Source organism: Peromyscus californicus, unplaced genomic scaffold (genome assembly GCF_007827085.1).
Source record: "Peromyscus californicus insignis strain IS unplaced genomic scaffold, ASM782708v3 Scaffold_13__1_contigs__length_99412109, whole genome shotgun sequence".
Taxonomy (NCBI): Eukaryota; Metazoa; Chordata; class Mammalia; order Rodentia; family Cricetidae; genus Peromyscus; species Peromyscus californicus.
Genome location: NW_026294424.1, coordinates 28,529,855 through 28,554,423, shown reverse-complemented (window position 1 = coordinate 28,554,423; position 24,569 = coordinate 28,529,855).

Genomic DNA, 24,569 nt, shown 5'->3' with positions numbered 1-24,569 from the left:
TAAAACCAAAGTCTAACAGGGAAAACAGCAAAGTCTACAGCTCTATGCCAAGCATCTGGGGATTATGATAAAATTGACTGGACTCCATTGACTTGGGTAGTCCCATTCCTCCAGTTTCAGTATCACACAGAGCCCCTCTCTTGGACTAGCTCCAGTCAATTCCCATAGCTCCTTGGTGGACATCTCATAAGTCCTGGTATCTTCAATATTCCAGAATCTACATCATAATATTAGCTTTACCTACAGAGCTTCACACAAGGGCCTCTTAAGGACTCCTTACAGAGACTTCCATCCTGCTACATACTACATGGCCTCAGCTGCTCTCTGGAACAATGGAGCAAGGCTTTGTGAATCCCTCAGTTATTATTATTATTATTATTATTATTATTATTATTATTAGCTCTTATGCCTCCAAACCTAGTACCATGTGAAAGATGCTGCTATATTCTTTCGTTAGCTTAGGATGAAGCCTTGTCCCCTTGGATCATAGTTACATCTACTCTTCCCTGGTCAGTAGTTTTTGAGGACAGGGTATTCTCTCATCTTCACTATCAGTTCAGGCTTTCTCCTTTCACAAATTTTTACTGTTTCACACTGGAACTTCTGATTGGTCCAGTGTTGACCTCAAGGTACCTTTCCTACTGTCCCAATGCTAAGCTTGTTTTCTGTGATAATGCTAAGCTCTCTAACAGAGCTGCTTTGCTGTCTGCCCAACCCTTGTTGGAAATAGTACACTTTTCCACATACCTTTCCTCCACCAAACAAACTAATCCTTCATTTTAAATTCAAGTTCTCAAGACATGTTTGGAAGAAAGCCTTATTCTTGGTCAAAATATCACACAGATCCTAGATCCTGATGGATCCACTTTTTTGCTCTCAGATATCTCATGAGCCAGGCCTCCACTGTCCATATTACTTTTGACATCACTATCTTCCAAGCCCACATCAGAATGCTTCATCTAGTTCTGCTTCAAACATGTTAGCACTCTTTTAAGAGTGCAAAATACCAAACACTTGCACATTCTATCAACAAAACAATTCCAAAGGACTAATAATTACATGCTCAGGCTTACCACTTCTCAGTACTAATTTTCATCTCATTTACAATTCCAGTTGCTGTTCTAAAATGCCCTGACAAAAGCAATAAGGTTTGTTTCAGCTCACAGTCCCAAAGTACAGTCCATAATGGCAGGAAAGTCACAGTGGCAGAGATTGAGAGAGATGGTCACATTGCTTTTTTGTCAGGAAAAAGAAAACAGTGAATGCCTATGGTTAGCTCACCTCTGCCCAGGGAGTGGTCCCATCCATGGTGGATAGGTCTTCTGACCTCAATTACCCTAGTCAATATAATATCCTGCAGGCATGCCCAGAGGCAAAGCTAACCTACACAGTCTCTCACAGGTATGCCTGGAGGATTATCACTCAGGTAATTCTAGATCCTGTCAAGCTGACTACTGAGATGAATGATTACAGTTATTAAATATAAATTCCAGTGTCAGAGGTGGGCCATCTCTCTATGAGTTGTCCTCCAGGGTGTCCCTTGAGAACTCTGGGTCAATATAAGCCATTGCTCTGCTATTGGTTGTCCACCAGAACTAGACGGCAAGGCCCCGCTACTGAAGACACTGGACTCTGGTCAGCGTGGTACACCAGTTACCCTTCTTTTGCTGTTTTTATGCCATGACCCATATAATTTATAGAAGGAAGAGTTTATTTTAGCAGTTTCTTTCTAGATACCATAGAATTGGAGATGAACTAGTATCAAGTACCCGATACATGACAGGTACTGACTAACTTTTAAAACTTGATAAAAAAATAGAGTGAATCAAGTCAAAAATTTATTCTGTGAATAACAGAGTTTTGCACTGTTTATAAAACAAAAATTGCTTACAAATATATGGAGGTACAACAGATTTGTGACTACAGCAAGAGGTAATCATTCATGTTCCATAAAGCAATAGATGAAGAAAACAAAAGAGAAATGTAATGATACCATCAAAACAAAAGTCTATATATTTTATATATTTAAATATATATATTTTAGATACTCATGATAAATTGTAAAAACTGATCATGTCATAGAATATAAGTCAAGTTCCAAGGCACTAATTAGAAAAAATACAGGATATATTATATATAGTAGTGATCAGAAGAAAATTAATAGCTACATTGGTATTTATTTTTAAAAGGCTTGAAACTATAAAAATAGAGAGAAAAAAGAAGATAATAAATGTGAAGTCAAACTCTAGATATAATTTGTAAAACTAAAATTCTTTAAAAAGAAGATCAATAGAATAGCTACCCTCTGTCAAATACCATAAAATACAGAAAAGTATAAATAAACACTATTAGAAACACAGAATAATTATAAAGATAAGGACCCAAAGAACAAAGTAATGAGATGACATTATGTATAATGTTATGCATAAAGTTATAGATGGAATATATAACATAGTAAAATGTAAATTTAAAAAATTTATGGTGGTAAAGGATACATGGATAAATCAATAATTTTATGAGACAGAATAAAATGGATGGCCCCAAATGGTTTTAAGATTAGCTTTGTCAAACTATAAAGCAATAGATAACTATATTATTTATGTCTTTATTGATCATTCTAAAATAATTCACCTGATTGAATACTAGAAACCTGATTTAGCCCTGATACTAGAATTTTTTAAAGTAGAGCCTACATCATAATTATTCATCCAAAATTTCATATGAAAACAGTCAATCATTTATTAAAAGGAACAATGTCTCATGATTCCAACATGTTAATATAAGGACAGTTCAATGCTGAGTAATCTGTGTAGTCAATAAATCTATATGAACAGATTTTACAGAAAAAGTATTTATGCTTATTTAAATAAATGAACAAAATTTATGGTCCAACTATCTTCTTTAACTTTCAAAGCCTTGTAGTGCAATAAGAAAATGAGTCAATAAGAGACTAACAAGTTTGCCATATCCATCAAGCAAGCAGTGCTGTGGTAGTGGATACAAGGTGAGTGACCTCTAGTTCGGTTTCACTCTGACACTGTCTGCCATATCCAGGCTGGTGCTTCTGACCAACAGACTGAAGCCAAACTCCCCACACCATCTCTTAGAATTCAGTTAATTTTCTAAAATTGTTTTCAGCACTCAAGAAAACAGACCCAAAAAACCTCAATAAACTTAACATTTGCCAGCTTATTACAAAGGATACTGCCAGAATCCATGGAATTCCATCCTCTAGTGTATTCCACTCTCCAGGAACTCCAGATCCTTCTGGTGTTATATTGAGGCTCATCAGATTGGTTACATCATTGTCAATTGGTGATCAGATTAAGCTGCAGTCCTCTTCATTCCTTGGAAGTTGGAGGGAGGACAAGGCTGAGACATCCAACTCTCTAATCTTATCTTACTATTTCTGATGAGAAATCGCCATCCTGACGCTGTTTAGGACTGTTAGCCATCAGTCAACACATTAGCATACAAAAAGACACAATAAATTAAACAGTTCCAAGGACTCTAGCAGTTATGTTCAGGAAATGGGGATGGATGAAAACCAAATACGTATTTCATGCTATCAGTGTGAAACGGGAACATCCCCATTAAAATCAGTTTCAATTATGCTTCTATCAGCATCCTGTGACTTGCCAGTGATTTGTCAAATTAGCACTATCCAAACTGTTCAAGCACCATCATTTATTTCAACACTGAAAATGCTTCCTCCTGACTTTTTTTTAAACTCTAGATTTGCTTAAATTTTTTGTTTGTTTTGGTCTGCCTAATGTTTTCAAGTCACCATTTCAGTTCCATCAGACTTATTTCATCAAAATTGAGTGTAATGTATTATTTGGGGGTAAAGTCTACTTCCTCTAATCCTTAACGATGCCACTTTACTTTTCTCAGAGGTGAAGGAACCATGTCCGTATACTTAGGTCAGGAATTATGCACTCCAGGAAAATTCAAGTTTCCTCATGTCCTTCTCATGGATGTCTTATCAGCAAAGTCAGTCTTAAAATGTTTTGCTCCCATAACTTGAGTCATGTACCTTTGTTGCTTTTATACATTGAGTCTTAGTTTTATATTACATTTTTTGGAGAGCTATTTTTGTATACTTATGCTTTATACAGCTGCCTTCTAAACTGTCTTGAGATATAATCATTTTTTCAGTTGATTCTCTTTAAATTTTTAAAATGTAATTTTAAGTTTGCATTATTAAAAATGTAAGCATACAGCAAAGGTGAATTTTACAATTAACATCTATATATAACTATATTCTACCATGAATACTGCACTATAAAAAATTTATCACATATTTATTCTTCTATCAATTCCCTTTTTATTACTATGAATAGCTAGATAACTAGCTGTTAAAACTTGTAATATAATATTAACAATTTATATGAAGAAAACATTTTATGTTAATTTTCACAGTGATAATTTATGTTAAGCAATATGTTTAAGCATTTTAAAATGATATATGAAAAAAATCTTATTTAATTTTGAAACACAAGCATTGACTTTAGGGTTTTATTGGCCATTCAAGTGGTTACTCCACAGTAGATCAGAGTTTCTGAAATTTGAATTAAGAAAATAGGTTCTAATGATTAAAATAACTCATGAAGAGTTGTCAAATTTGGCATTATTTTCAGTAGTATAGGTTATGCAAATCTTATAGTATAAGAAATACATTTTGATAGCAAATGTATAACAATTATATATCTTGATCTATATCTTTGTTTCTACTCATCCAACATTATTTGTCTATCAATAGAGTATATATATATATATATATATATATATATATATATATATAAAATAATAATTGAATATAGTATGTGTTTATATATTTTTACCAACTTTCAATGAAATAAAAGCTTTAGATTTGTATTTTCTTGTTGTGTTCTTATAAATGAACATATATCAAGGTTTGAGAATGAAATACAAATTATTTAAGATTATTTACTTGATTTAAAATTTGTAAATAAAGCAATACGGTCCTCTTTTCCTGGACTATTCCTTCGATCCAGATGCTATTTCATTGCTATTTTCTTCAGTTTAAAGTGCTTCTGATCATCCCTCTCTATTTTTCCTGCTAGTATCATGTGGGAAACATCTCTGACAGAACTACTCATGGACAACAGATCTGTTGACCCACCAGTACAATGCTCTCTTTGCCTCTGTCCTTCTGTTTCTCCATTTCTCTCTCTCTCTCTCTCTCTCTCTCTCTCTCTCTCTCTCTCCCTCTCTCCCTCTCTCTCTCTCTCTCTCTCTCTCTCTCTCTCTCTCTCTCTCTCTCTCTCTCTCACACACACACACACACACACACACACACACACACACACACACACCCCTTTGTAGCTAGAGTTTTTCTGGTCCTGCTTGGCCCATGGTCAGGACAAATCTCTCATCCGTCAGTCCCACAGCTGCTCAGACCCAACCAAGTAAACACACAGAGACTTGTATTGCTTGCAAACTATATGGACACAGCAGGCTTCTTGTTATCTAGTTCTTATATCTTAAATTAACCCATTTCTATTAATCTATACTTTGCCATGTGGCTCGTGGCTTACCGGTACCTTACATCTCACTTGTCATGGTGGTGGCTGGCAGCGTCTCTCTGCCTCAGACTTCCTATTCCCAGAATTCTCTTCTCTGTTTGTCCCCCCTATACTTCTTGCCTGGCTACTGGCCAATCAGCATTTTATTTATATAGAGCGATATCCACAGCACTTCCCTCCGCCCCCTTTTTTTTTTCAAAAAGGAAGGTTTTAACTTTCACATGGTAAAATTACATATAACAGAACAATTATCAAGCAAAAATTGCAGTTACAATATCTAGTCTATTTGTATTGGGCAAAATTAAAGAAGATATTCTATCTATCCTATATTTGTGAGTCTAAGGTTTCATATCTAACTTATTTTTTATCATAACTAAGGAAAATTATAACTATCTAATCTTCAACTACATCAAAGACCTCAGAAGGATATAATATTACCTGAGAAATGGGAGAAGGATGAAAGTAACTTTTGGAAGTCTTGTGAGAGTAGACAGAGACAGCTGGCAGCCTGGACAGTCATCCAAAGTTTCTCTGTAAAGTTGGGGCATCTGTCTTCAGCCCACAGGCCTAGAGTCTCGAAGTCACTTTTCTCTGTGTCCTGTAGAATGTCTGGCAGTTTCCTTTACAAAGTAGGAACCCAAAGGACCATTTTGCCAAGCAAAGTTCAGTGGTCACCTTTCTATGGGTCCTGCATGTCTAGTCGATCAAGCAGTCCAGACAAGAACAGTTTCTTGCCTAAATGGCTATTTTTGCCAAGAAGAAGATAAACTCTATAAAGAGTGTCTTGGATGCCCATCCTCCTCTCTGAAGTAAATTGGTGCTGCCAGGAGCAGACATGTCTCACTGTCCAGAAAGTCTAAATTTTTAAAAACATTTTAAATGCCATATTCTGTAGTTCTTTGAAGTATTTGAAGATTCCCTACCTATCTGAAATGTATCTAGGAGGGGCGCATAGAAACGGTCATGTGTGTGGACAGCAAACGGTGAGGATGTGATGGCTGAAGTTCTCTCCTCTTTTCCCACCTCTAAGAAAACGCATAACGTTCCCTGAATCAAAACAAGCACCGACATAGTAGAGAACCTTTGTTTGGTGGGTTCGAGCATTGGTTTTATTCCACTTGCCACCTCCTCTCACCTGGAAAATCTGTTGTTTTGGCCTTTTTATTAAACTGAAAAGGGTGGAGAAGAGTAGCCCATTCTTCCTAACCCAAATCTAATTTGAGCCAAAAATGAGTTCTCTACCCCTCCCAGTGGGCAATTAGGGAAACTGAACTCCAGCCACTACCAGGAAGTAAGCAGTTGGGAGACATTGGGCTGGATGATCCCATTCCAGATCCTAAAATCATCCTATTAACAGCTGTAATGTGTCAGTAGAGCAAGATTCTGGCATCACAGCAGATTAAATTATTTGCAAAACTAATCCGGGCATCTTTTCCAGGCTACAGATTTAGCACAAAATAATTGGAGCTGTTTTGTCTCTTTGTTTCCCAAGGAAATTAAGATGTCTGTCCTGGTTTTCTGGTTTCCCCCACCAGCTGTTACCAGGATGTTGTTCAATGTCTAGCGCCACTTAAAAGGTTTTCAAAAAGTGGCCACATCTTCCACACTTTCCTGCAATAAGATTTGTTTATGGAGCCTGCTGGAAGTCACACTGTGTGGTTTCTACATATCTAGATGTAGTCTGATAGGACTTTCACTTAGTGGCTTACTGAAGCCATAGCTTACTGGGAAAAGCCGAGCCCACAAAAGAGAGGAGATGGAGGAAAGCAGAAATTCGCCACATAGGAATGGCCCATATGACTGGCAATGAGTGAAAAATCATTACCAGAGAGTTGTGGAATTTTTACTCCCATGGGAATTTGGTTTAGATATCCCTAATATGAGCTTTGATATCAGCCTTGCCAGCATCTCTATCATATACATAAATGTTAAATCTATAGATGGAGGCCCCAGGACAGGAAAACTCAGAGCATGCTATGTGAGCTTATTTCCTTTTTAATTGTATTAAGTCAGACATGATTGACATGCCTCCACCACCAACTCAAAAGAAACTTAACTGAAAGGGGAAACTTGCTAACTTTTCCGACCTTACCTGAGCTGCACAACTTTCCTGGTAGATGCAGATATACCTCAAAGAGTGTGTCCCTGATGGGTGGACCACTTCACTCATTGATTTTAAAAAACAAATGAAGCAAACAAAAACAAACAAACAAATGGATGACCCTAAGGTGAGAGACAAGCACAAAGGTTTTTGGAAAGACAAAGGTATTCCTCTCATCCCTGAGTCCTCAAAGAGATATGACGAATTGGGATTCTCTTTGTCATCATCACTATCCAGATGTCTCTATGTGACCTTGACTATATCCTTAGGATCATCATAAAAATCTCATGTCTTCAGTTCCTTTGGAACCCATCCTTCATGAAAGGGTTGGACATGAAAAGCCAAAAGAAATTACAACAGGAATTATTTTGGAAAATATGCCACTGTCTAATGCAATGCTTCATAGAATGTGAACTATTGTTTGGAAAACCTGGTTAATCAGAAAGCTTGGGTTACCTATGTCACTAAGTGAACTTTGATGAAGCAGAACTCCTCTCCATGCTTAGACCTTCATGAGTGAGTAGTGTGTGGTTTATATTCTGGTTCAGCTACCTTAATTTGTCACAGAAGGTGAATGGCTAGGTTGCAGGGGAAATTTGGTCAAACCTCACTTTGGTTGCTGTATGTTACTGGGGAAATTTAGGGTCCCCTTTTTGTGTTCTTAGCTTCATTAATAAAAGAATTTAAGACAAAGTTGCATGTAGTGGTACACACCTTTAAACCCAGCACTAAGGAGGCAGAGGCTGGCAGATCTTTGTGAGTTCCAGGTTAACCTGCACAGCCAGAGTTTCATAATGAGACTCTGCCTCAAAAACACAAAAACAAAAGGCAAAAGAAACCAAAAAGAAAAAAGGAAAGGAAAAGAAAAACAGACCCACAAGGAAGCTTGGGGAAATTTTATTAAAATTTTAGAGAAAAAATAATGGGCCAGGCAAGCTGTAGATGTTGGCAGAGAAAAGAAAGACAGATGAGTCTTTTCAAGCAAGAGTCTGAGAAGGGAGGCAATGGAAGTTCAGGAAACATTTGATGGTGGAAGAAGAAGCTGTGCTTCAGGGAAGGAAGAAGGACTGAGTATTGGGGAAAGAATGCCAAGCTTTTCAGCAGTGTCCAAAGGAAAATGTAGAAAAAACGAAAATGAAAATAATTACACCTTTCTGAGTTAAAGCAGACAAGCTGAATGGCAAAGTTACCCAGCCTCTGCATGTAGCTGTAAGTAGCTGCAGGCTAAAGTGCTTCTAGCATGAGCAAGCATCTACACTGAGTGGGGCTTTTGGGATGGAAAAAGTGCATTATCTCATTAAAGGAATAATTATTCCTCCTCTTTTTCCATCATGTCTTCAGGTGAATCAAATCTCCTGGGGATAGGGTGTCTCCCTGACCAGGTGATTGCTAGACTTAATTGAATTAATTCTTAAGGGAAAGGATAAGAATATGTAATGTTTTAATAGTTAGAGCAGATTGGAATGCCATGTTTCCAACTCATGATTTTTTGGCTGTTTCTAGACCTGAGAGTCCATTCTTTTTTAATCAGGAGGAAAAATTTGGCCTAAATGTGCATCAGGAAAGCCCTGGTACCTCTACCTTTTATATGGTAATTTACATCATTTTTTTAGATTTATGTCTTATTATTTTTGATTATGTGTGCATATGTATGTCTGTGTTAGGGTGTGTGCATGTGAGTGCAGGTGCTAGAAGCATGAGAACTCCCTGGAGATCAGAGTTACTTGGAGTTGCCTACATAGATCCTTGGACTTGAACTCAGATCTGCTGAAAGAGCAGTGACTCTTCTTAACTGCTGAGCTGTCCCTCGAGTCTAGTCAACTTAAATCTTAAGGAGGGACTTCCTTTTCTAGGGAAAGTGGGGTGTTGGACCAAAGGGAAGGAGGCCCAACCCCCATTGTCCTTCAAGCCTGCAGTTATCTGTCTTGCTACCTGACAGTTACTCATCCCACTCAGGCTGTTAAGGGAGAAGCTCAGTTGTTGGAGTTCTCTCTACCTTGTGACCAAACCATAACAGGAGAAGCGACGCAAGAGAGACCATGAATGTGTCAACTTTAAAAGCTAAACATGCCGCTTCTGCTCACACTTAATCAGCCAAAGCAAGCCATGAGATCCTATCCAGTGCCAGGATGACAAGTGTGAGAGCAAGTGAGATACGTCACCACCTACCCATCGTGCCAAATCACGTGACGCAAAAATAAACGGACCACATTTGTGACTTGTAATGTGAACTTAAGAGTGTTTGAATACAACGCTTCAGGTGACCGAGGGATCGTCTATGTTCTAGTAATTTTTGAATCTTTCCCTGTCTGCCTGATCCTTAAACTTGTAGAATTACATTCCATGTTTAAAAGACGGCTGTAAACAGTGGAACAGTATTATGCTAAAACTTGAATAGTATTAACACAGCCGTGTCTCCTAAATCAACTGAATTCCTGAAGAGGGAAAATCCTCCTGACCTTTCCTCTTCTCTGGTCATGTATGAGGGAGTGTTTGGAGTCTCCCAGGGGCAGCCATGTTGACAGCAGACTCACCTTCTGTAATACCATTTTGATGGTCTTAGCATCACTGGGCAAGGCACCCACCACCTCTGCCTTATGCAGATTTGCATTATCTAAAGATCACTCTGTAAGCTACGGTCCATTCGCCTTGGCAAATACTGTTTAAATATAGCATCCATAAATAAATGTTAAATAATTCATGAACATAATTTTGTAAATTCTGCTAGGCCACACCTCTCTGGGGCATATTTATGAGCATGCGTCAGCTTGGAATCAATGTGTCTGCCAAGCTCCTTGCCTCTGAGGCAGAATTCCCACATCTAGCCCCAAATGCTGCAAACGGCTTCCACTCCCCTTCAGTAGTCATCCATCATACTGTCACTTTAATTCAGACGCCGCTACTTGTTTTAATAACATGCATCTCACACAAAGAATATTGCTAACACAAGAATCTTGGGGTAGACTTTTACAACCTCATAAAACAGTGTTAACCCTCTGATCCCTGATGCTCTTGCCATGCAACAAGAGCCTCAGAATGTTCTCCTTGCCCCGTCAACATCTCCCAGGCTTCCTGAGGCTTATCAATAACCTCTATTCATGGGCATTCCAGAGCATCAAGACCCGACATCAATCACCCCGGTAAAAATAGTATTCCTCCAGTATTGCCAGGAAGAATTATGGAAAGAATAAAAGTGTTATTGCAGGAATTATTTAGCAAACAATAGATGGATAAAAATGTATTAGGGAAGTGTTAAAGTATATCACCTCGTTACGGGGATCTGCCTTTGGATGATGAAGGCAGCTCTCTCCCTTCCTAAGCACTTATGAAGAACAATGGGAAGGCCCACAAAAGATTTCAGAAAAAAAATACCAGGTTGTCTCTATTAGGTCATTCATTATCAAGAGGAAATTTGGGGAATGATTTAGAAAACAGTCCACCTCTTGGTCTGATTCAAATGTTAAGTGGGAATTTACAGATGAGCCGTGTGGTTTACATTTAGTTGTTGGATAAATATATTCTTGGAAAGGGATTTTCAAGGAAGAAAATATCTGAGTGGTCTGTGTGTCCCCTGCCCCCCAGCATGTGCCTCCTCTTCATACTGCATAAACATGATCTAAGTGGGGTTTGGGGGACCAGTACATTGATGAGGGGGAATATGCATTGTAACCCTGAGGTTTTAGTTGAATCTCAAAAAGAAGACTGACCATTTCAATATTTGTTGCCACTGCCCTCTGCCACTGTTGGAAAATAATGTTCCCCAAATATCAGATTAAGCCAATTAGTAAAATCAGACTGCATTTTAAATACTATTAAGCATTAAGGGTACCTAAACAAGGTTGGAAAACGCAATTTTTAAAAAAACTAAGTGGTGTAGTGTGTTAGTGTTTTATCAGTTAATGCAGACTTTTTTTTCTGGCATAATGTTAAGCTAGGCTCCTGGGATTCATTTGATCAACGTGATTAAATTATTTCCTTACTCAGCTAGAAGGAAATTACTAGTTACCAGACATTATGTGTCTGTTAATTATGTGCAATAAGGCTCTCTCCTATCACATCAGCCCCTGCATTCATGTTCTGTGCATTTTAAAGGCATTATCATTAAAAAATTTAAATATTGAAAAAGAATGGCTATAATTTTATTGCACATATTTAATAAATAAGGAGCCTATGAAATCAGCAGGACAAAGTGAGTTAGTGTAGACATCTCAAGAAAGACCAAGCTCAAAGATGCTTTTGATTTCTATTTTCACAAAAGATTATTTCCCTGTCAGCTTTCTGGGTCAGCAGACAGGTCTCCTGAAACTGAATAAAGGGACTCTGAGGCTTGCCAAAGCAAAACAAAGCAAAAACAAAACAAACAAACAAAACCCCTGTGACTGTGGGACTCTTCAAAGCTGAGCCTGATCACTGGTTGATGGGGCCAAATTTACATTTTCTCAGTATCTCAATCTACAATCTGAATCTCAATTTCCTTTCTTTCTTTCTTTCTTTCTTTCTTTCTTTCTTTCTTTCTTTCTTTCTTTCTTTCTTTCTTTCTTTCTTTCTTACTTTCATCTTTCCTTCTTTCCTTCTTTCTCCCCCACCTTTTTTTCTCTTCTTGCAAAGGAAGAGGCAACATATGGTGGCCTTATTTTTCTTCTAATGAAATGATGAGCCTCTGTTTCATATTAAAGTTAATCACTCTGAAATTAGGTATTACCGCAAGAATTGTACTTAAAGGTGCTTAATATGATCCATTTTATGCAGCCAAAGTCACGGGACTTTTATTTTTATATCAGAAAGAAAAAGTAGGAGGGCGGCTCTTCATTTCTGACACCCCCATATTCCCCAGCCTTCCTGAGCCGAGGCCTCAGATCCACTAACCGGTTTATAGAAGAGAAAGCTCTTTAGAGTCAGGGCTCACGCCGAAGCCCAGAAGGTTTTGTTTGAGCTTGAGCATCTTCATAGGTTTATGAAATCTCAACAAATATTTCAAAGAAGGAAGTTCCACATTTGAAGTGGGTGATCCTATTAGACACCGAGAGATGGCACCTTTGTTGTGGGCCCGGGCATCGTTTTATGTGAGATAGAGCCGTGTCCCACTAATACTCCAAGACATCACTTTCATGCCGGAAACAGATAGGGCTGAACTTGCTTCACGCACTTTCCCTTTCACTGTTAATAATAAATGATGAAAGTTCAGAGGAGAGGAGCTAAGTGGATACTAAGCTGCAAAAGAATGAATTTTAACCAGCAACATGCCAAACTAGTCAGAAAACACATCGGAAAAGAGTGCCCAAAGCCACCAAATCACACCATCAAGATGGTTTTCTTTGGAAGTAGATATGACTCTCCTAGGAGAAGAAGTATGGAGACTCTGGACCAAATGTTAGGGCTTCCCACATGCCCTGAGAGAGGCGGAAGAACCAACCAGGAGGCAAAAGTAGGATTCTTCCATCCTAACTTAAGAGAAAAGAAATAAGAACAAGAGAGTTAATTTAAATAATTTTAAAACTCAATGCATAAAAATAATTATTCAGTTAATTAATTCTCAGTAAAACTAGCTTAAAGATCATAATTTCTTTTTCACTTTTCTCTTCCTGACTGCTTTCCCTTAGTCTTTCCTTGTTCCGTTTCCTCCTTCTGAGAGGGACCACTGGACGCCACCCCTCCCCAGGCACAGGACAGGTATATAAAACATTGTTAAAAATCATGGTGAGTGTTGATAAGTTCTCTGAATTCATATCATAAGCATTCCTGATGTTTGTTTTTCTGTAAACAAGCCAAGACATCAGGGACAAAGCAAATTGACTCGGTACCTGGCAGTCATTGAATTCTCTTGCTGCTGGGATGCCTTGAGGTAAAGGTCTGCAGCTAAGAGCCAGGCAGAGTAATTTAATGCCCACACCAGGCACCTTGAACAGTCCACGGTTGCTTTGAGACAGCCATACAAAAACTGCAACTAATTGTCCTGGCTCTCAGCAAGGGCTGCTTGAACAGTTGATAGCTGACATTTTACAATCACAAACTTGGATGAACATTTCCATCTTGGCCAGAGTGGGCAACCATCCCCTGTTGGAGGAAATGTTATGATCGGTGGCAAGGCCATTTCTGGTCCCAAACACAAGATTTAGTGACTATGATTATCCAAAAAGAATGGCTATTATTCACCAAGCAAATTGTAATTGATCCACACACTCCTTCCTGGGTTATGCAAGCTGCTAGTTCAGCAGTAGATACTGCCTTTGGCCTACTTGCTTCCGGTTTCAACATCAGGTCCAGTCAAGGCTTCTTTGCAAAGGTCTTTCCTCGCCCTTGTTTAGTAACATGGAATGACCTGCAAGCAGGTAGAGAGGAACAGCAGAGGCAGCAACGGCCAGGCAAGACTGGGTATCAGAACAAGCGCGGCCTCAGGCTTGGCTTCCGTGGAACCTGTTGTTCCCAGATGTGGTACATCATCTACTGATTTGATAGTTGAAGACCCAGTGGGCACCAGAATAACAGACACTGCCTGATTTCACCTGGGGGTCCAGGAAAACCCCAGAGTCAGATTTCCCTGCTGGATTTCCCATTAGTTCGGTGTGCTTTCCTGAGTCCAGGGCCCTGGTTTAAGCTCGAAACAGCTCCAATGGCAGCTTGGCAGCTAAAGAAGTTCTGGAAGCTTCTGAGGCACTCCCAGTGGCTGGCGCCGGGTTCTTGATCCCAGAACTGAGTTCCTGAATACTGCATGTACCTCTGCTGCCAAATGCTGCCCTAACAGAAGAAGGCACTGGAGTCTTCCTGCCACTAATAATTGACGAAGCAGATGAATTTGACCGCTGAGAGGGCAGAAAGAAGGAATACAGAAATAAAGACATAAAGGCAAAGAGAACAGGAAGCTGATAAGGGACCTGAGGACCGTAGGGGAGAGAATCTGTAGGCCCTGGTAACCAGAAAAGGTCCAGAGAAATGCCAAGTGTTTAGGGACAAGGTTCTCAGGACCCAGGTGAAGAGCTTTAACACTGGCCACTGCCAAGGTCCAGGAGTGCCCGTTCCTTCATAGGCTGACATGGGGACTGTAATGTCTGAGATGCTAAAGGTAGCAATACCTGAGGCCTGTTCTTGGACTGTAACATTAGAAGGTGACAATGTGGCAGTTTCCTCCTACCTACTGCCCTGCTGGTTGCTGTCAAGCACTGAGGGAAGGGAATGGTGTCACATGATGGCACGAAAATCCGCCCATGATTCTATCTAGGTAGAGCCAAGACCCTGTAAGCAGCTGGTTGGTAACACTTCCTGCTACATCCTTCGTTTTCTTTTTTCCTTCTTTCTCTCTTTCTTCCTCCCTCCATCTTCCTTCCTTCCTTCCTTCCTTCCCTCCTTCCTTCCTTCCTTCCTTCATCTTTTTTATGGTTGCATTCTTGAGAAAGGATTCGGTCAACAGAAAACATGTTTTGAAAATCACATTCGCAGAATTTATTCACTTGTATTCATTAAGTAATTCCTCCATGCTGGTGTCCAAGATAAAGAGTGAACAGGAAGCACCCTGCTACTAATGTCCTGGTACTTGGAATCCATTCCACAGTCTTCAATTCCATCTGTATCCACAACTTCAAAGGATGTGTTCATGTCCATCCGATTCTGCCATACTCATTGGACTCTACCTCTGAAGCAAAAACACAGGTATTTTAGAATTTGGTGGCTTTAAAAAGACTTTGTATCAGTAAGGAATGAACATGGTTTGGGAATTTAAGTGAAATTTTGAGTTGTCTGTAATGTCAAGTTTTCTGGGCAACACATCCGAAGCTGTTTTACCTATACCTAGGAGTAAAAAACCCTGAACTGGTGTCAAGACATGGCGATCCCAGTTTATTACCACCATGTAATCCGTGTAATCCACATGTGATCTTGATTGCCAATAACCTGTTCATCTTGGTGGTATTTTACCACTGGTCAATATGAGGATCAATAAAAATGGCATGTGAATGGAATTCATTTAGATTGGTATCTTTTGATGATCAAGGGTTCTACAAATTTAAATGCTGTGCTTCAGAGACGCATATTAGAACCCTTGAATTTTGATTCCCTACAAATGAGCACATTCTGAGATTACGTGAGTGTCTTAATTTTAGGAGAATTTCTAAGAGCATGGGGCTCTTGGACTAACATGGAAATCAAAGCATTCTTCATTAAGAATTTGCAAAGAGGGACACTTCTGCCCCAGCTGTCAGAATTTGCTTTAGAACATTCTCTCACCCTCGTCTAGTCATTGCAGACCAGCCTACACACAGATGCTTACCACTGTAGAGTGATATTTGCTCATTGCCTCTGCCACCTTAGAAAACCAGGTACACACTGATGGACCGTGGACCGGGCTATCAACCTCCATGTTTGCCAAGGCCAATGGATGTGCAAATCACCCACTTTGGCTTTGCTTTCCTATGAACTGAAGGGGTTTGTCATCTCAGTACCAGGAGTGTCAACTTGCTTGACCATCCTTATCCATTGTGCCTTCTGCAGGGAGTCTGCTTCCATTTTTCCAACCTGATGATGGCATGCCTTCCCACACCTGAAGTCCAATGCTGTCAGCCACAGGGCTGGAAAGCACATATTCTTGTTGCTTTGTGTATAATTGCTCTTCTGTCGGACACAGTTTGCTTCTGGGATTTATATTTCATTTTATACATTTTAACAATCAACCCTAGAAAGGCTTTCTCTCTGCCTAATGCATTTTGCTTCTGTGGCTGAATTTTGGCTCCTTCCCTCTCCAGAGATTTGCCTTAGTTATCTAATTGGAAAGTCCCATTCCTGATCCCCCTACTTTGGTACATAATCGGATTCCTGTTCCCTTCAGTTTGTGTTTCCAAATTTGGAACTTAACTACAGCCCTTGGGTTTTAGTTTACAATTCTTGAAACATAAGTATGTTTAACAAAACACTACTGATAATCCTTTTAATATCCTTTTGCTTTTTCAAACACCAAGCGTTCATATATGTTTATAACATACAAAACATTATTCATGATATCAAAAATGTGAGATTTAGTCTTTGTCAAAGTACTAGTAAAATAGAAATTATGTTAGCATTAGAGAATCATGAGCAGCAGCAATGAGGTATGTTATTTAATATACTTCACATAAAGTAAAAAAAAAAAACTATAAATATCCTCCATGACCACTTGACTTATTACCTGTCTCATTAGCTACATGATTTCAACCTCTTGGAAGTTAGGGTCTATTCTATTTTCTTTTGTTGGTATAGATACACTTACTAATTTTCTAAGATGAATGTAATCCAAGGGTAAATATTTATTGACTTTGTAGAAAATTTAAAAAGAAAAAAAACTAAAAGAAAACAAGACCCCTGCCAGTTCCAGTCTCATAGGTTCATTGGGCAATATGCTTTGACTCACTCAGCATCAACTGTGGGACTCAACCAATTCCCTGATAGTAACCTCTCAGGCAGCATGCCTTTAGCTATAGTAACAATTCCTATGGTAGTAATTCCTTTATTTTTTGCTTACTTCATTGTATGACTTAGATGCTGAATTAATTAAGCTTCACTCTTTGTCTAATACAATCTGTACCTCTCCATTATATGAATGTTGAAACTACAGACTCTATCAAGTCTATAGCTTAGGTCCTTTATGCCTACCGTAGACTTCAGTGTGGTTCCCATGTATTCCTCTCTTTCACATCTACATCCCTGTCATGTGATTATGTGGTTCCTTCCCCTGGAAATAGAATGTATTTCTCCACTTATTGACTACAGGATTGTCTACATGTCTTGGCTTATGAGATATCCACATGCATCATACAAGAAGACACTTGAAATGTGCTCACTCAGTTCAATTTTCTCTAGAACTTCTGTTGGGCTCACGAGAAGACAATATCTGGGTTAGCCCACTGAGCACACAAAGATGAAAAGTGTATGGAAAACCTCCGAACTTAATCTGTAGTTTGAAGACATGCTTAGATGAGCACTGATTGGATCAGTCATCAGACTACCTTGATCACTGATGCACTCCAACTGCAAATTCATGAGGAGAATAAATATTTCTCTAATTTATTGAGTTCTAGAATGTTTTTTTTTTAAGTACGCCATTATTCTAGACTTAGCTGCTCAGTAACAGCATGGCTATGGTGTGTTAAATTGCATTATATTTATAAATGCAAATGAGGTTCATAGAAAGAGATTAAAAATTGGATAATGGCAGGGTTAGAGATATGGCTCAGCAGTTAAGAACATATACCACTCTTCCAGGGGACCCAGTTTCAATTTCTAGCACCCACATGGCAGCTCATAGCCTCCTATAACCCCAATTCCTGAGTATCAGACACCTCCTTCTGAACTCTGCAAGCAAAAACAGATTCACATAAAATAAATTAAAAACAAATAACTGTTTTTAAAAAATTGGGCAATTGCAAAATCATAATTTTACAAGGGAAGGCAGCATTGACTATACATTCTGGGAAGGGATGAGGCAGGCCTAAAGTTTAAGAGCACCAGGAACAGGAGAATGTCTTCAAAGCCAATTTAGGTCAAGTACTTCCCCATGTTGAGACCTGATCTTTAGAAGAGAGGCCCAATTCTAAGCTAGGTATAATATCCAAGTACACTAATCATCTCAACCTATCCTGAGAAGGTAGAAGGAGTCTCAGTGCCTGCTGACAGATTGAGTAAAGTGATAACTAAAAATATTTATGTCGGAGAAGGTATTAGAGAACTTTGGGGGTACATTATAAAACACACATTTCATAAACAGGGTGGAAAATTACAGAGTGAGAAATGGTTCGTTACTGCTTTATATGAGTCTAGCTGTTAAAGCAGAAGAAAACTCAAAGAAGAAACCTGGAAATTATTTAAATCAATAAGTCATGGGAAGACCCCTCGTGTTGCTGCCAGGCTGGGGTACTGCACTTGAGCTTATAAATACCTCAAACTACCCCAAGAAACATGCCAGGGTTTTGATCTAGTGAAACTTTCTTGTTTAACTTTGAAGTGAAAATGTCTGCTTTTAGGACCCTAGCCAGTTAAGCAAAGAGGAATGGGGTGGAGTTGCCAGTGAGAGGAATCAAAACATGACTACAGGTGTTCCACATCTGAGATGGCTACTCAAAAAAGTGGAAGAAAGTATCTGTCACTTTATTCCATAGATTAAAAACAGAGTTGTGCCATTGATTTTAAGACACTGTTTTTTCCCTTTTCTGAAATAATTGCAGTACACTGATCTAACATGGGCTAATGGGCTCTACTTTCAAAAAATGAATGTCCACTTTTGGTAAGATTTGAACAGGCCACAGCATGAGACATCAAAAAGAGAAACCCTAGCTAAGCCCTGAGCATTTGTTTCAGTACATACCAAACAGTAGGATTCTGAAATCATTTGGACCTATCCTATCTGCATTTTAATCATTTTCTTGTTGTGCCAATATTGTTTGCATAAGAGTAGGTTTATAATTTATGATTTTTATTAAAAGGTGTCTGTGGGAAAGAGATTTACCACGACTCTTCAGAAAATTATATTTTTAATCAGCTGTAGAAATTCATAGTCTTTTCTACATATGGGGCAGCTTATTACAATGATCCAAGCAGACCAAAGTCAACAAATAAGCTTGTCTGTCTATTGTGAATTCTTAGAAGAACAAACATATGTTTTGAACATCGTTACAGCTAAATTAGCAGGCGCAATAAGCCATGCTTGATGAACAAAGTAAAAATGCAGAACACTATAGCATAATTACTATTTGCATTTAAAGTGTGTGCTACCATTCTCTAACTTGTGTTTAATAGTAAAGTCTAACATTTTCTGAGTTCTTTTTGTCTCAGTAAATAAGCAGATTCTCTCAGTTAATCTTCCTAACAACCAATGATATAGATACTATTATTATACCCATTTTCTATATGAACAAAATCAGGTTCTTACAGATGGAATACTTTGTCAAAAGTTACAGAATAATCAACATGGGTAAAACTTCAAGTCTGACACTATTGATGATATTTATATATTATTTATATATTATTTCCTATTATTAATCAGTTAACATTTTCTATATATGTTCATTTTGACAATGTAGCACTCAGTTTTATCACTAACAGAGATATCCCTACCATTGTGAAGGAAATTATGCTGCACTACATATTTCACGAATGGATTATAAAGAGATAAACAAAATATTTATCCAATGCAAAATATATCACATATTGTTCACCAAAGTAATGACCCCGGATATGCAGTGGCATACCAAAGTTATTCTTTATTTAATAATTTAACAATTTAAGAAGACTTTAATGGTCAAGTATTATTGTTATTACTGTTTAAATTTGCAGAATAGAATAATTAACTGATACATTTGGTGAATGCAGTTAAGAGACAAAACCTGAAGGTTCCATACTATGGTCCCAGAGCCTGAACTATAACCATTCATTTCGTCATTTACGTTATGAATATTTATTGGTATGAAGGTATAAGAATCACCAAGACAGACATAACTCTGTTCTCACAGAGCTCACATTCTAGTTGGGCAACAGAGAAACAAAGTGAAGCCACATTCTTGTAATAATAAATACTGTGATGAAGAAGAAAAGTGATGGCGACAACAAGCCGCAGGTTTGCCAGATGAAGAAGCCCGTGACATGCCATCTTCTAACTAGATTAATACCACAAGAGCAGAGCTAGCCTCATCCAAGGTGTGGCAGATGCTGTGGTTGGTCGTTTGATCACATCATTGACTTCTCACCATGAATGAGTACCCTAGTGGGATCCACAGGTCTTGTTCACCCAGTATATACCAAGGGATGAGACAAAATAAGATGCTGTACATACACATAAAAGGAAATATATGATTCACATGCACTAGAACTACAGGGAGCATGAAAGAACATGCTTTATTTATGTACCAGTCTAGAAGTGAAGATCAACCATCAATGCAAAAGGGAGGGTAGAACAAGACAAGCTTCCTGTGAGAGGAAAAATGAAGGTTGGAGTTTAAAATTGATGTTTGGTTAGGGAGAAACCAGCTTGTCAGTCCTGGAGGACCATGGGCCTGCTGAGAGCAGGTTCTAAGTTTGTCCTCTTACTTCATTCCACTCCATGTGTGTATTTGTTGTGATTATCTTCTTTAAAGGACTTATCCACAAAGTATGTCATTCATATTTTTTGCCAAAGTGATACTCATGGGTACATGTGCTATGCCTTTTCCAGTGAGTCCATCGACGGCAGGCAGAGCTACAAGCAACACAATAACATACAGTCTCAGACTAAGGCAAACGTTGCCGTCCTTTCAGCCTTGTTATCTCGGGTGTGGAGTTCAGTCTTCCTGAACCTTTATTTTCTCCATCGAGAAATGGGTACCATACTTGTTCTGCCTCCTTCTCAGGACTACCATAGAGTTTCACTGAAGACATTCTTGATATACACTAAATGCTATCAGTAGACTCTGGTGTGTTTGACATTTACTGAGGGCTTGAGAGGCTTTCTTGTTGTCTTAGAAGTGGACAACGAGAAAGAACGACATCTTATGTGGATTTAAGAATTTTTATGCAAATCTTAAATTTTATCATCAAGGAAAACTGAGGTTAGTGTGTCTCAATTCTAGACTCCCAGGGGTTTTCCTTCCACACGCTGCTGGGTGGACTGGGCGTTGCACCAACAGCAAAGAAACATGCCGATGAATGATGAAGCCTCAGAAGAAGCAGAGATGCACAGTTAGCTTCTTGGTCCCAGCTAGAGCTCCTCATTCTGTTTACTCTGACAATATTTTAGCCTGCACCTGTGAAGCATCACCACCTCCTACCCTAAGTACTTTCCATGTGGCAAGCAGTAAGACTTACAGCAGACTAAACCAAGAGAGTGTTACCTACTTAAACTGTTTTTCTGACTTAATAAGAATTTTTCATCTACAGCAAGCCATTTTAAAATATTGTCTATACACAAACAGTCACTCTGAATAATCGGTCTGCACACAGTAAATGTCACCTCTCTAAATCATGGAAGACCTCGTCGGCACAGCACAGGAGGCTCCATAACAGTTTAAACTCCAGCCTCCCATTCATTATGGATGTGTTTATAAATCTCAGAGGGCACCCTTCTGCCTCAGAGGAAATCCAAAAATGGTACTGTTGTTTGTCAGGGTGACATGTCCCGGATGTTGAAATCTTCGCCATCTTTCTTCTACCTGGACCTCATTTGGCTCTAAAGTGGGTCAGCCAAGGTTGTTGTCAAAGATGTCATTTTTCTTATTGCTAATGTCCAGAAAACTCTGTTCCAGATAAAGTGTGAGCCTTTGAAAATGGAGGGGTTTGGTGGGTGGGTGTAGGAGCTTTCTTTTTGTTTTGTTTTGCTTCTTTTCTTCCCCCACCACCCACACACCATGCCTTTACCTTGAATAAATTACCTTCTCTACAAGAGTGCTTTCGAGTTCCTCACATGAGGGAAGCATAGACAGCTGACACAGCAGTGGCATTGAAAAACTCTGTAGCTGTTCCCATCTGTCTTGGTTAGTATGAATACTTTAGCATTAAGTGGAGAAGAGGAGAATCCATCAATAGTTAATAAGTGACCTTAGGATGGGATTTCAAATTCACCACAATTACACCCAAGTGTCAGAGAACACACATGGGACACTATCAATAGATTGGAGTACAAGAGCTGGGGATGGCAAATTTAAATACCATCAGAAAAAGAACTGGACATTACTTTTAATGAGAAAATATGGTCGCCATGTCCACAAGCCCGTACTCAGAGCCCAAATTTTCAGCTAGGAATGATTATGGAAAGCGAACATAATCTAAGAGAGCAATAAGAACCAAGTTAAAATTCTATCATGGCTAGATAATAAAAAAGTGGCTCTCAAATTCAAAGGCAGACTGTATTTATAGGTGGAAATGAGATTAGCAAAGCATTAAAAGGAAATATGTTTGTGCGGAAATGCTCAACATGAATTGTCATCAAGGAAAAGCAAATTAAAACCACAATGAGTTATCACTATGGCAGAATGGCTAAAATTAAAAAGACTATCAACACCAAATGCAAATCAACTAGCATTCTCTCGCTCCCTGTAGGAGAGCAGAAGGGGTAACTGCTGTTGAGAACTATTTTTCAATCTTATGAAATATTACACACATACCATATGACCCAACTATTTCATCTCAGGATTCTTACCCTGAAGAAATGAAATACATAGTGCATAAAAAGAAGTACTTGTCCAAGAATGCTCATAAGTGCCTTTACACACATTGGTAAAGTATTAGATGTAACCAGGATATCCATCAAAAAGGGAGAGGAGGTTGATGAATATTGTGACATATTCATACAATAGAGCGCCATTCAACAAAACAAAGGAACAAATCTCAGTTGCAAGTGTGTGGATGAATGTCATAAATATTATGTTGAGTAAAATAAAAGACAAAAGAGTTTGCAGTATGTGATTCCATTTATAAGAGGTTCACAGACAAAACTGGTTGAAGTAGATGGAAATTAGATTAGAATTCAGAATAAAAGTTCTCTCTTGAAGGAGAGATAAAAATAAATGGGAAGAAACTTTCTAGGGAGGGCATGATGCTTGGTGTTGCTTTATGTGGGATGTATGCAATGACATTTCAAATATAAGTTCTATGCCATATATATTTTTCACTTTTCATATTATCTTATTATATCATATTATATACTCATGGTTATTAAAGTCTTACTGCTCATATCATATTTCATGTCACTGGACATACATATATACTGTCTAGAAACCTCCCAGGACTACAAAGTCTCAGGCCATAGCTAGAACTACTAGGTTATAATGTAAAATTTAATAAAAAGCCTAGAAAGTTCTTATTTACATAAATGTAGGAAATGGTTAAATGGTGAAATTCCTCTTACTCCTGCCTACATACTACCAAAGTTACTATTACAGTACTTCCTCTCAGTCATCCTTGGCCAAGAAGTGGGCACATCTCTTATCTTTGAATTGAGACATAAAATATTGAAAAACCACTGGAGATCAATGATGGTGACAAATGATACTGTTCCATGCTTGCTGATGTTATCACCTCCCAACTCTCTATTCCAGCTGTGAATTCAGGGAACCTGAATGTTTCCAACACTTTAATTTATCTGGATATTAATCAAGCTTAGATTCTGTTGTTTACAACCTCAAATCTTTAATAGATCTTTTATTCATGTCATCTAGGAACTTATGAACACCAAGTTGGTAGTTTTCCCACTGCATGGCAAAAAGCTCTCTGTGTTTTGTTTTCCTAAAGCTAAGAGAAACTAATTTAGTGGACACTACAGACCATTATGAGAGACCACCCTTGGATATACTCTATGCCATTTCATCAACATAACCTCAGAATCCTTGAGTATCAAAAGTTCATTTCCATAAAATGATTACACTGGGTAAGGACATTCATATTAACTCATCTCTATACTTTATTTTCAATAACAACAAATGCAGAAAAAAACAGTAGAAAACCTTTAAAATGAGCCACTGAATGAATGGTGAAAATTATTTGGAATTCATAGACCAGCATGCTATTATCTGGGTGTCTGTTAAAATTATAAAATGTATTTCTGAGAAGACTATGACCTTGGGTAGATTTGGGGAGTAAAATTAGTATTCTTCAACTATAGAATCAATACAGAAGGTCCACAAAATCTTAAAAATAAATCAACCATATGCCCCAGACACACCATCTTGAGTATTTATTTCAAAGGACCCCATATGAACATGTCACAGAGATTTCTACACATTAATGTTTATTGCACCCCTATTCACAATGAAATTATAAAACCAACTTAGATGTCTAACAACAGAGGAATAGAAAAAGAAAATATGGTTTATATGCACAATGGAATTTTTTCATCCATAGAAAGGATCAAAGATACACCATCTGCAGGAAAAAAATGGGTGTAGCAGGAGATAATCACATTAAACAAATTCAGCCAGTCTCAAACAGACAAACAT